This window comes from Hydra vulgaris, chromosome 02, assembly GCF_038396675.1.
Source record: "Hydra vulgaris chromosome 02, alternate assembly HydraT2T_AEP".
Classification (NCBI taxonomy): domain Eukaryota; kingdom Metazoa; phylum Cnidaria; class Hydrozoa; order Anthoathecata; family Hydridae; genus Hydra; species Hydra vulgaris.
In genome coordinates, this window is record NC_088921.1 from 58,068,764 (window position 1) to 58,082,656 (window position 13,893).

The window sequence follows — 13,893 nt, forward strand, 5'->3', positions numbered from 1 at the left end:
TATAAAAAGCTAAAATCTATCCTGTATCATTAAATTAACCAATAAAATTAATTTATAATACTTAAACTTACTAATTTTAAGTGTTTATGTAAGTTTGAGGTCAGTAATTGGGTATTACTGACCTCAAACTTAAATAAGTAAGTTTTTTTTTATAATTGTTTATTTTAACTTGATATATAGCGTTACATTACTCTTAAAAGTTTGGTCTTGTTAAAGTTATTTATTTGTTAAAACACGAAGTAAATATTTATAATATAATGATAGCCGACTAAAATGATTAAGAATATTTAGTTTTGTTTAGTTTTCATTTGGTATTTTTTTTTTTTTTTTTTTTTTTTTTTTTTTTTTTTTTCTCTGTTTTAATATAATATAAGATTTTACAACTTCGTAATATAAAATTTCAATAAATAAAATAAGTAAAACAGATAGGGGCTCAAAGAAGATGAGGATGACAGTACGTTATCACAATCTTTTCATAGAGCCCCTATAACAAGATTTCAAAAAAATATCGTAATATGTTACAATATGCGTAATAAAATTTCAATAAAATATCGTAATAAAACGCGTAATTCGTTAATAAAATTGATAAGCAACCAACAAAAGTAGAAATAAAACAAAAACAGATTTATGAGAAATTATTCAAAGTATCATTAACCAAAAACGTTTCTTATATTTTAAAAATTTCTTTTTTTGTTAAAAACTTGAATGAACTTAACGAATTTACCGTACCTTTGAATCCTTTTTGAAAAGTATTCCATACTTTTGGACCTCGATATAGAATGCTGTACTCTGAATATTTGTTTATTATCCGAGGCAGTTTATATGTGTTGGTCATATTCGCTCTAAGATTATAGCTATCATTTTTATTTATTTTAAACTTGTTATTAAAGCTTATAGGAGAGATATTGTGATTATAACGATACATGAAAATTAAATGCTGGTAGATATTTATTTCAAACACATTCATCATTTTCATATCTTTCATTAAGGGTTTAGCGTGTTCACGCCTATTTTTTGAGTAAATGATTCTGCAGGCATGTTTTTGAAGACTATAAATTTTTTTAATCTTCGCCGCTTGAGTACTTGCCCATGAAATGTTTGCATAGCTGATGAGGCTATGAATTAGCCCAAAGTAGATTAATTTAAGACTATTTTTATTGACGTAGGAGCGAACTCGATACATCAAACCTATTATTTTGGTGATTTTTGACTGGATATATATTATATGTGGAAGCCAGGATAATTTTTCATCAACAATGATTCCTAAGAATCTTATATTGGATTGCTTATTTACTAGTTTATCATTTAGAGATAGGTTAGGCAACTTGAGAGGAAGATTTTCTTCTTGTGTTTTTTTGTGAAATAGTATATACTTTGTTTTCTCAGCGTTAAGTGAGAGTTTGTTTGCCTTAAACCAGTTGTTTACTTTACACAATTCAATATTCATGTCTGCATATAATTTCTTGATATCATTGTTGGTGAGAAATAAGTTTGTGTCATCTGCAAACATGACCGAGTTCATTTTTAAAGATGCATTACAAAAGTCATTTATATATATATGAAAAAGAAGTGGACCAAGAATCGATCCTTGCGGGACTCCACATATGACATTTAATACTCCAGATTGGACATTATTTACATATTGTTTTCTGTTTGTAAGATAGCTTTTAATCCAATAATAAGTTTTATTTATTATTCCGTAATGCCTTAATTTATCTAATAGAATGCAATGGTCCACTGTATCGAATGCTTTTGATAAATCAAGAAACACTCCTAAAGTAAATTAATGATGGTTACATTAAAAATTCTTGAAAAAAATTTTAAAATTTTATAATTCGACTATTTAACTAAAAATATGGGTAAGAAACTTTCTTTAACGGTTGCAAAACGTTCTGAAATAATTACATTACATAAAGAAAGTTATTCAGTTTGTAAAATTTGCAAAAAATTAAAAGTTGCCAGAAGTACTGTACAAGATACCATCAAACGATGGAAAGAAACAGGCATTTTTGAAGACAAAAAAAGATCTGGTAGACAACGGAAAACAACAAAAGCAGAAGATAATAGTATAATATTGATGAGTAAAAGGAATCGAAGACTTACGGTCCCGGAAATAACTTCAGGCTTTAATAGGAGTCATTCAAAATCTATTTCATTAACCACTACGAAACGACGTCTTAGACAAGCAGGACTTTCTGGCCGTATAGCGGTCAGGAAACCGTTGCTACGGATTGGAAATAAAAAGAAAAGGTTACAATGGGCTATAGACCACCAAAATTGGACAGAAGGAGACTGGGGAAAAGTACTATGGACCGACGAGTCCAAATTTGAACTGTTTGGGCAAAGACGTAGAATTTACATCAGAAGAACAACAAAAGAAAAAATGATCCCAGAGTGTTTAGTGCCGACAATCAAGCATGGTGATGGGTCAGTTATGGTATGGGGATGTTTTTCTTTAGCTGGTGTTGGTGACCTAGTTTAAATTGGGGGTATTATGAAAAAAGAACAATATAAAACAAGTCTAGAAAACAATGCTATACCTTCTGGCTTAAGAACTATTGGTCGTAGTTTTGTTTTTATGCAGGACAATGACCCTAAACACACCTCAAAAGTATGTAAGAACTACATAAAGGAACAAGAGGATAATGGTGTCCTCAAAAACATGACCTGGCCGGCCCAATCACCAGATTTGAACCCAATAGAGTTACTGTGGGAAGAATTGGACAGAAAGGTCAGACAAAAATGCCCAACATCCAAAGAGCACCTGTGGCAGATATTAGAAGAATCCTGGTTATCAATTACACCCGAAATAATAGATAAATTAATACATAGGATGCCACGGATCGCAAAAAAAGTGATAAAAACTCGTGGGTTATTTTTTGACGAAAAGACAGTTTAATAATAATAGTGTTGTTAGTATTTTTTTTCTTTTATTTTTTTTATTTTTTTTTTTCTTAAATAGTAACTATATGTATCTTTTATAAAATAAATATGATATAAGAATTTTTTTGAAATAATTATGGGAGTTTTAATTAAAAAATTAAACAAAATCCAAGTGTCCGGAAACTTTTGGCCTGCAGTGTATATATATATATATATATATATATATATATATATATATATATATATATATATATATATATATATATATATATATATATATATATATATATATATATATATATATATTAGTTATTTCATTGATTATCTTATAATCTCATTGATTATCTATAAATCTTATTAATAATTCTTTACAATCACTGTCTCCGAGAAGAGGTACTAATAATATCAAACAATAATTATACAAAATAAAATATTAGATTCATTTGTTAGTATATATTCTTTTTTCCGTTGGCAGAGAATAAAGAACTTTCAAACTTTTGAAAAACTACATCTACCTTTTTCAACGACTAGAGCAAGTTAAAAATATTTTCCCTAAATTTTTTGCACATGTTTAACTTTTTTGTTTATTCCTTAAAAACCATATAAAGAATGTTTATGATATAATGAAGTTCACAAACAATGCATAATTTACAAAAACTAAAATATACTAAAATAAAATACTGCAAACACGACAGTCCAAACTTCAATGAGTGCATAACATGAATAAGTAATGGAAGAAATGAAGATATAAAAAGTAAAGAAAAAGAAATAAAGGGTAAAAAATTTAAAGGTGGTAAAATAAGTTGCCGAAGGAGAACATTTTGTTTCGTGGAGCTTTTTTTTGGAATAAAAAACATTTTTATATCTCTTCGGAATGGAGTTACATCTCATTCAAGTAAAAGCTGAAAAATTTTGTTTCTTGATGTTTATATTTAAAGCATTAAATAATTTCAATATTTTTAATTTTAAATAATTTTTTATTTACGAGCGGTTCTCGATGACAAGTTCCGATTGATCTTCTGTGATTTTCCGCATTCTTTTTTTTAATCAAACATTTGTAAAATTGTTTTATCTTTTACTTATTTTTCAGTTTTCAACTACTTTTTTATGTCAGCGACTTACTGAAAAAACGCTTTACTGAAAAGTTTAAAATAAGGAATAAAAAAAAAAGTAATAAAGTGTAATTGGGTTTTCTTTGTTTTCTTGGAATATTTGGCGGTAAATTGTTTATTTTATTAGCTAAAAATTTTATTTTTTTATTAATCACTCTACCTTTGCGGTTGTTTCTCATTCTTTCCAATGTTTTAACAACTAACTCAGCTCGCTCCTTTTCTCTAAAGGCATCTTTTCATTCTGTAAGGTTTTCATCTTTTCATTCTGTAAAGTTTTTGATAGGCTGTTTGTAATTGCATACAGATGTCGTCTTGACATCAGAACAAAATGAAAAAGTTAAAGTTTGTTAGATTTTTACACCAATTTTTTTATTTTGTACCAAATTCAAAATTTTTTGTTAACGATTGCTTCCATCGTTACAAAAGCTTATCCAATCATTATCCGGTAGTTTTTCGTTTTTATTATTTTAAAATTAGATATACTACGGTTGGTCACATTAGTAAAAATAGTAACGTTGTCATTAAATGTTATAAACTCTTAAAAGTTTAAAGTTTTAGATTGTTCAATAAAGCAGAGAATTATTCCAGACCATACAAAAATTGCCAAAGTTACACCAGTTTTCAAAGTTGGTGATTAGTGTTACAAACTATTGCACAATCTTATCGTTGTTATCCAGTATCTTTCAAAAACATATTGCCCTAATAGCCTTCGTGTACATTTTATGTTTTCATAAGATTTTGCGAAACAAAGTTTTTCACACCGACTAATTTCACATTCATGAAGATTTCATGAATGTTCAATAAAAATCAACTTTTTTTGCTTTCATGCCAGCAAAGTCTTGATTTAATTGTGAATAATGCAAAGAATAGACGATATCTCGTTCGATAGATTGCCAGATTGCGTTCTCAAATAGATTTTGATTAATTTTAATTTGGAAAAACTTCTTTCACAACAGTGATCGGAATCGTCAAAGCTTTACAAAGGGCTATAGCAACATTTTGAACAGTAGTATTTAAACCATGATCATAAATAAAACGTGAGGCATCAAGAAAAGACAAAGCAACATCTGGAAAAAAATTGGAAAATGTTTACATTTTATTTCATAAACTCTTCGGATTAAAAACTGAACCAGATGTATCTTTGGGTGCAATATTTAAATTCTAACAACATTTCATCAAATCAATTTGGTGTAACTTTGAAACGTTTTTAAAATTGTGCAGAATTTTAAAGAGACCTTACTAACGTTCCATTTGTTCAAAACGTATAGTTACAAACATAACTGCTTGATTTAATAAAACATTTAAAAATTCAACTCGATATTTTACTTTTGAATCTGTTAATGATTCATCTATGCTTTCGTTATCAAACTGCTTAAGCGCTTTATTTCTTCTCAAGCTTATGGCAGCTAGAAATTAGATTTCATCTCGCTTCATTTCTGTACTTAAGCTAATTCTTTGACTAAAGTTTGAGCAGATGTGGTTGCAAATTTTACACATTCCAGTGTGTCCATTTGCATGTTTTTTGATTGCATCAATTTGCTGACGTTATTGATTTGAAACAATAAATCGTAAAAGATAACTTATGTCACCAAGAATGGAAAGTACCCTGCTGCTGATAACGACCAGCTTATTGTAGTGTATTCATAATATATATAACGAACACACTATTTTGTATTTCTAGCATGCATCAGAAATAAGCTTTACTGACAGATTTTGTACATGAGTTTTAAAGATCTTCCATTGCTGTGTTGAAGCGGCAAATAAAAGATAAACTTGATGCAAAAAATTTTGATTTCTAAAAGTGTCATTGCAACGACTTATGATTTGCCATGTCTCTAAAAATTATATTAAAGTGGTTGCCATGGGACACCCTGCCCATGTCTATATCTGGGCCTAAATGTTCTCTTAAACAAATAATGTACAGATGTTTCTTAATTAGGAATACTCGCTAATTGTTTTCAAACAATCTTTTGCATTAATAAATTTCTCACTAAGTATTTTATCAGTTTTAAAGCTTAAGTGTCTGTTTCAAGAGTCTCGGTTGTGCATTAATGGCTTTGCAAACCCTTCTTCAGTTTTAAGCTGCAGCTTTCTTTCCTTTTAGTGATTTGTAATTTTTTTTCTGCAACTTTGTTGTCATAATTATTCACTTTTAACCCTCTCAGTACAATACTTTACACGTTAACCGCTAAGTTAAACAGCTTGGTAGGGCAAGTTGAGTAAAAGACAAACATATGCGCATAATTGATAAACCTTTAATAAAACTACTATTAAGAATAGGTGTCTGCATTTATAAATTTTTTAATTTATACGTTTTGATGACAAAAGTACTACAAATAGTAATTAATATACAATATTAGAGAGTTTAAGCAAACACGCGTTATCTCCAGGCGGTGTTAGTACAAACGCTAGCAAGTTTGCTACCACGGCAAATTTAAAAAACGTTAAGCATGAAAAACCTTTAGCATGCGCGTTTTAAGTCATTAATTTTCATGTCTTATTTTTAAGTTAAAAGTATTTCCAAAAACAATTTCAAAAACAGTACCAATAACAATTCCAAAAAAATCTGCTCTATAAACAATCAAATCAATCTTACTAGAAAATCTGCATCAAAGTTTACCTTGAATTTAAATATGACTTTAGGAGTTAAAGAGACATTAACTTCAAAAATATTAAAACAAATCATTCAAAACAAAAGAATGAGTTTTAAATCATTAATTATTTCTGTAACGTACGTTTTTAAGCAGTGGTAAGAAATAAGGGGTCGTCCATAAATTACGTTACGCTATAAGGGGGAGGGGGGTTGGTCTTTTAAGATTTCTAGCGTACGTTTTAAACACGACGCGTTAGAAAAGAAGTTTCCCATATTACCTATTTACAATAAATTATTTTGTATTCCTACCACTGCCTCGACATAACTCTCGTATGCTTAAACTCTCTATTAGAAACAAAACTTCACTTAGTAAAATACACGCGGAAAAAAATGCAAAACAAAAAATTTCGAGTAAACAAATATATAAGGGGTCGTCCATAAATTACGCAACGCTAAACTTATTTAAAAAACAGAAATAGGAAATCATTTTCTCTTTTGCACGGCAATTTTTATTGGGCTAAAAGGGGTATTTTTATTTTTAGTTTAATTAAAAACACTGCGAGGGAAAACTTTTGTTTTTGTCTATTAGTTAAATTAGAGATTATGAATGAATTCTCGAAATGAATTCTCGAAAACCCTTACCTTTGAAAGTTACCTATTTAAAGTTTCTAAAGTAATAAAAAAACAGACTCTAAACAGAGTTTATTTAAAGACTTATATTACTTCTGTCAAACATAGACAAACTACTTGGAGGATTCAAGTATATTAGATGAGCCGGACGTCATAATTCTTTTTGTAAAATCCAGATGGACTGGATTTTACAAAAAGAATTGTGCAAACCGTGTAATTGATAATACCGAAACTAAAAGAAAAGCTCAAGATCAAAAACAGTTTGAGTGTTGGTGGAGTCTGCAAAAGGCATTTGACACAGTTGACCGTAAAATACTTTAATCAAAGTTATGTCAGTATGGTTTCAAAGTAATTGCTCTTCAATGGTTTAAATATTACTTATTTAATCGTTCATAATTTGCCAACACTGTTAACGCATCCTCTTAAAATAACCGAATAAACCAACATTAATACATGAGTGAAATACTCTAAAACATATCGTTAAAAATTTTATGTAATTTATTAGATCGCGGGAAATGCTTATTGACCAATTTTAAAAACACTTTTCCTATGTTAGTAGAAACATTTTTGCTATATGGGGGGTTGAACCAAATTACATTTCTAGTTCTATTTCGTTTTTTTGTATTCTTTTTTTCAGAGTCAAATGTTAGTTCAAAATTTTCAAAACCACTTTTTTTTAAGGCATCTTCAAATATTCGTTTAGAGGAATTGAATACATTTTCATTTGAGGAGTTTTGGTTTAGTCTGTTATTAATTGAAATCGGGATTTGTTTTAGAACTTGGGGTGGATGGTTAGAGTTAATGTTAATATATAATAGTTCATCGTTTGGTTTTTTGAAAGGCTTATATGAATTTTCAGAGAGGTTAAACAGGTTAAAACGTTTTTTTGTATTCTTTTTTTCAGAGTCAAATGTTAGTTCAAAATTTTCAAAACCACTTTTTTTTAAGGCATCTTCAAATATTCGTTTAGAGGAATTGAATACATTTTCATTTGAGGAGTTTTGGTTTAGTCTGTTATTAATTGAAATCGGGATTTGTTTTAGAACTTGGGGTGGATGGTTAGAGTTAATGTTAATATATAATAGTTCATCGTTTGGTTTTTTGAAAGGCTTATATGAATTTTCAGAGAGGTTGAACAAAAAAACGAAATAGAACTAGAAATGTAATTTGGTTCAACCCCCCATATAGCAAAAATGTTTCTACTAATATAGGAAAAGTGTTTTTAAAATTGGTCAATAAGCATTTCCCGCGATCTAATAAATTACATAAAATTTTTAATCGAAATACAATTAAAGTTAGCTACAGTTGCACAAAAAATATGGAAAGAATTATAAAAGGTCACAATAAGGCTTTGTTAAACAAAAAAGAAATCCTACATGAAAAAACTGCAGAAAATTGTAATTGTAAACAAAAAATCAATTGTCCAATGAGTGGAAGTTGTTTATCAAAAAATGTGGTATATAAATGTGTTGTTTCCTCTAAGAATGTACCTGATAAACAATATATTGGCATAACAGAGGGTGAATGGAAAAAACGTTTTGCCAATCATAAGCAATCTTTCAAGAATAAAAAGTATTCAAAAGACACCATGCTGTCAAAATATATATGGGAGTTAAAAGAAAAAAATATTGATGATTTTATACTGAATTGGTCTATCCTTAAAACAGCGCCTGCATATAACAATATTTCCAAAAAATGCATACTATGCCTACAAGAAAAATTTGAAATAATTACACATGCAAATCAAGAATGCTTATTAAACAAAAGATCGGAATTAATTTCTAAATGTAGGCACGAAAATAAGTTTCTCCTAAAAAACTATAAAAATAAATGAGTTCAAATAATATTTACATTAACTACCCTTTTTAAAAAAACATTTAAAAAAATAGCACAAGTAATCATTTCTAAAGAATTCTTTTTATAATAGTGTCAGCAAATTCCACAAGTGTGTGAAAATTTACAGTAGTTAAGACATTTGCAACTTCCTGTAATTTAATTTTTGGTATAAATTGAAGTTTTATTAATTTGATCATCCATTTCTGATGAATCTTTGTTGATGAAACACAGTGTTAAATGGAAAAAATTTTTGTTAAGTGATTTTCTACTAATATATAATTGCTCTGTTCTTTTAAGAACATTGAGCACTCTATTGTGTAGAATACTTTTTAAAGTTGTTTAAATATATATATATATATATATATATATATATATATATATATATATATATATATATATATATATATATATATATATACACATATATATTTAATATACACACACACATAAAGAAAAAGAAGTACTGTTCCACTAGAAGAACAATTATTGGAAGATAACAGTAGGATACCACTCAGAATCCAAATTGTAGGTCGCTTCCATCAATAGGAGACAAGCACGCATAAAGCAAATTAAAAAAAAGTAAAAATTTATGGCAAAAGAAATAAAATTTTTCACATTTATCAATTTAAGTTGTACTTGCAAAACTGGATAGATAATGTCTAAAACAAAGAAAATACAATCCATTGAATGATGCTTTATTCACAAAATATTGATATTCACAAAAAAAGATGGTGAATGGCTTTGCAGTGAGGACAAAAGATTGTATTATCTTCTGATTGAAAGCAAAGCACAAGTCGAGTATACAACTGGTAAGGCTGATATTTCAAAAAATATCTATCCATTCAAAAGGAGAATAATATCCTTGAAGCCTACTTCAACAACAGTAAAGGCAACAGCAACATTGTCAACTTCCAAATCTGAGTTTCAGGCAAGAAATGCATCGAAACAAAAACTGGAACCAAACTAGTAACATTTTCATAGTTACCAGCAAAGTAGAAACCATTTGTTGACTGTTATCTTGAGATTGACATTCAGAAACCTTCTCAGTCTGGTATATTCAAATCATCTATTAAAGAAACTGTTAAACTTTCTCACTTACCTCAGAAACAAAGGCTCCGTGGTTGAAACCCCACCTCTGGGCAAGTTTTGCGACATTTGTTAAGAAGGAGGCGCGAACTTCCAATTAAATGCTCATCCGCGGTGCTCCGTGATAGAACCGTAAAAACTTCTTGGGGCACCTAAATAAAATTAGAACAAATAGAAGTTAAGTTACAAGCACAAGATCTTCTAAATGGAAAAGCAGATACTGTTGTTAAAGGTGTAACAGCTATTCTCCGAGAGAAGAGACTCACTAATCGACATTTGTTGATTCATCTTTTACAGATGGCGGACCATTTGTTGACTGACCAAATGAACAATGCAGATGATTATCGGAAGCTTTTTTGTGCCAACTTGCACAAAAAAGCGTTAAACTCAGTGAATCAAGTGTCTTCAAGAACTTTTTGGCATTTGTAAGAAAAAAAAAGAACCCCCATTTTAAATTTATTTTGTCTAACAAAATATAAGATTTGTATATCACGTTTTAATTAAGCTGAATACTACATAACATTTTTTCGATATATATGGTAGCCTTTTGTACTTGTGGAATTGTTATTTAGGTTTGTAATTTTATATTTACTTGTAATTTAGAGTGTTATGATGTAGAAATTAACATTAAAATGCTTAAAAACTACATAATAACTCTCCAATTAAGCCACCTCTGGGCAAGTTTTATAACATCGGTAAGGAAGGCGTGAACTTCCTTTAAAATGCTCGTTCGTAAGATGAGACTGTAAGGACTTCTTGGGGCACCTAAAATAAGTAAAAATAGTTCTTGTATAAATTAACAGTGTGCGTGTATAAATTTTATATACACGCATACTATTAATTTTATATCAGAATTATTTGAAAAGGATTTTCGTTAATCTATATTATTATTCCATATTTTAGTTTTCATATACTTATTTTGTAGTTTCATTTGGTATTTTCATGATAAACTTTTTTACCCGTGATTTTATTTCTATTTACTTCCTTTCTATGAATTTTTTTAGTTTCAATTTCAAGAGCTATATTTGCCGGCCTCAAAATATATTTACCTGCTTTGATGACATCGTTAAATTATCACAAGTCACTGATCTAAGATTGCGATTGTGGATATTACTTGTAAGCTTAAAATTCTTGTTGAAACCCATTGGTATATTTCTGTGTATAACATCCCATGCAAAGGCACAGATCAAAAAGTAAATTATTTAAGGATATCAGAGTTTTTAAAGAAGTTTTTTATTTAAGAGTTTTTGATTGAAAGTAAACTGTTCTCAAAGATTTATTTTGAAGGTTTAAAATTTTTTTTTTTCATTGATTAATGTTGTCCTCATATCTGACATTCTTTGTGAAGATTTGACCCAAAGATAGCATGCCAGATATTTATTAAGATTTCATAATTTAGTAGTGTCTTAGCTTTGCTAGCATTTTATTAACTTGACTTTTTTGAATGGAAACTGATTTTAATTGATAACTAAACAAGAGGTTTCCATCTACTATTATACCAAGTTATTTTATTTTTGCAACACTATTCAATTTTTGTTCATTTATTCTAAAATTATGTTTTTATCAGAATTTTTTTGGTATTTAGTGAAATTTGTTTGCACGTAACCACTTAGTTAAACGTGATTATTCATTTTTAAGATAAGTTAATTAGTTTACTTTAGGGCTTTTTTAACTATTATTAGGTTGGTATTATCAGCAAAATAATAGTTCTAGAGTATTTTACACATGTTGTAGAAACACTTATTGTAGATTATAAGTTAAGCTCATGGATTTCCACATGAACCAAATAACTTTCATGTAGTTTGCCAACATCACAAATCTTTCATGTAGTTTGCTAACATTTGACCAAAGTAGGCACTACTTTAAAAATTATAAATAGGTCAAAGGTAAATTCCAGATTTGAATGATTTGTTTACTATGATACTAAGTAGGTAAATAAGACTTTGGGATTTATAGATATATAGTCTATTAAACAATTATAGATATATCGTCTAGATATATAGTATACAAATATATAGTTTATAAAACGATTCAGTGATTTTTTACATAATAATAAAAAAGACTTCAATGCTAGAATTCAACTACTGCATTAAATATTTTTGTGTCAATAAGCTGAATTTAAAGAGCTAAATCTTTATTATTAATCATTTTAAAATAAATGCTTTGCCTGTGTTTCACTACGGCAATTTGTATGTTTACTCGAAATTTTTTGTTCTGTATATTATCATTTTTAATTTACCAAACAAAATTTAATTTCTAATACCGTGTATTCATCGCAACATATATAAACTTATGCAAATAAAGATTTTATGCAACTATCTTGAACTTTGAAAGCCTAATAAATAATAGTAAAGATAACAGCTATTTATAAATTTACAAATAATAATTATCAATCATATATATATTAATGACTCTCTATGATATATAGTAGAGCAGAGATTAGCTTGCGGAGAATACTTTAAATTACAAAGTAATTTACAAAAGCTATTTGAATTTTTATCAAACATTTGCAAAAGATATTGTACTCAGCAAATAAAATCTTGATGGAAAGTAACTTTCACATGACACAATCAATAAGCTCCTCAGAGAAATGTTACATCAAGTATGTTACAATCGTTGACTTGACTTCATTCAAATAGCTCAAATATAAGCTATTTCAGTTGATAAAACCAGAGACGTTTCTAAACTAGAGGAGTTAGTTTTAACAGTTAGATGGGTGTTATCAACAGTTAGATGGGTGATGGATTAACATAAAGTACATAAAGATTTTGTAGAATATGAAAAGAATGATGCTTGAAACATGCATGAATGTAAAAAGACTGATGCAAAGACCAAAACTAAAATTATAAAATATAATTTAATCAGATGCAATTTTCCATTAAGTAGACTTTGGGACAAACTAATGGCCGTGCTCCTGATCTGCAAGATAAAATATCTAGCATTGCTACTTGAATACTGCAAGGAATCCAAAAAGCCATATATATTTCCCTCTTAAACCACATTCCTTATCTGATACTACAAGAAATAGGTGACAACTATCTTATGGTTAGAAACGCATTAAATTTAGTATTTTACATCCATAATTTACAATTAGTAACATTTACAATTAGTAACATTTGACATTGATACAAACTGTATCAATGTCAAATGCTAATGCGAAAAAGAGTTTTTTGCAATTCGACGTTTAAAAACTTATTTTCAGTGTACTATGACGAAGGCACGCTTGAACCACTTTCTACTTCAACATGTTCACAAACACATGACAGACTCCATCAATCTTTGTTATGGACAATTTTCATAATGGGAAATGATTGTCGTCTAACTTTTCTTGGCAACAGTTCGACATTAAAAAGATAAGGTGTATATTAATATCGGAAATAAAAATTATAAGTTTTTTTGTTTCAAGTCGGATTATTATGTGTGAAACTAAAATTTAGATCAGTGTTCCTTGAAATTGGACGTGGCTTGCCTCTGGAAATGAAAGGAGCAATAACTAGCCTCATTTTAAATCTTGTGTTAGGCCGCCAATCAGTTATTGATGAATTAGAGGCTGATACGCCTCTAATTCATTAATAACTGATGCGCCTCTAATTTATAATACTTTTATTATTCTAATGCAAAAAAAAACTAAACGAATCCAGTAATAAATCTGTCTGATAAGCAACCACAGAATTATGTCTCTGATACTTCTAAAAGCGTGAAAAAGAGAAAACTATAAATTGTCAATTCCAACAATCTAAAAATTGACAGCTT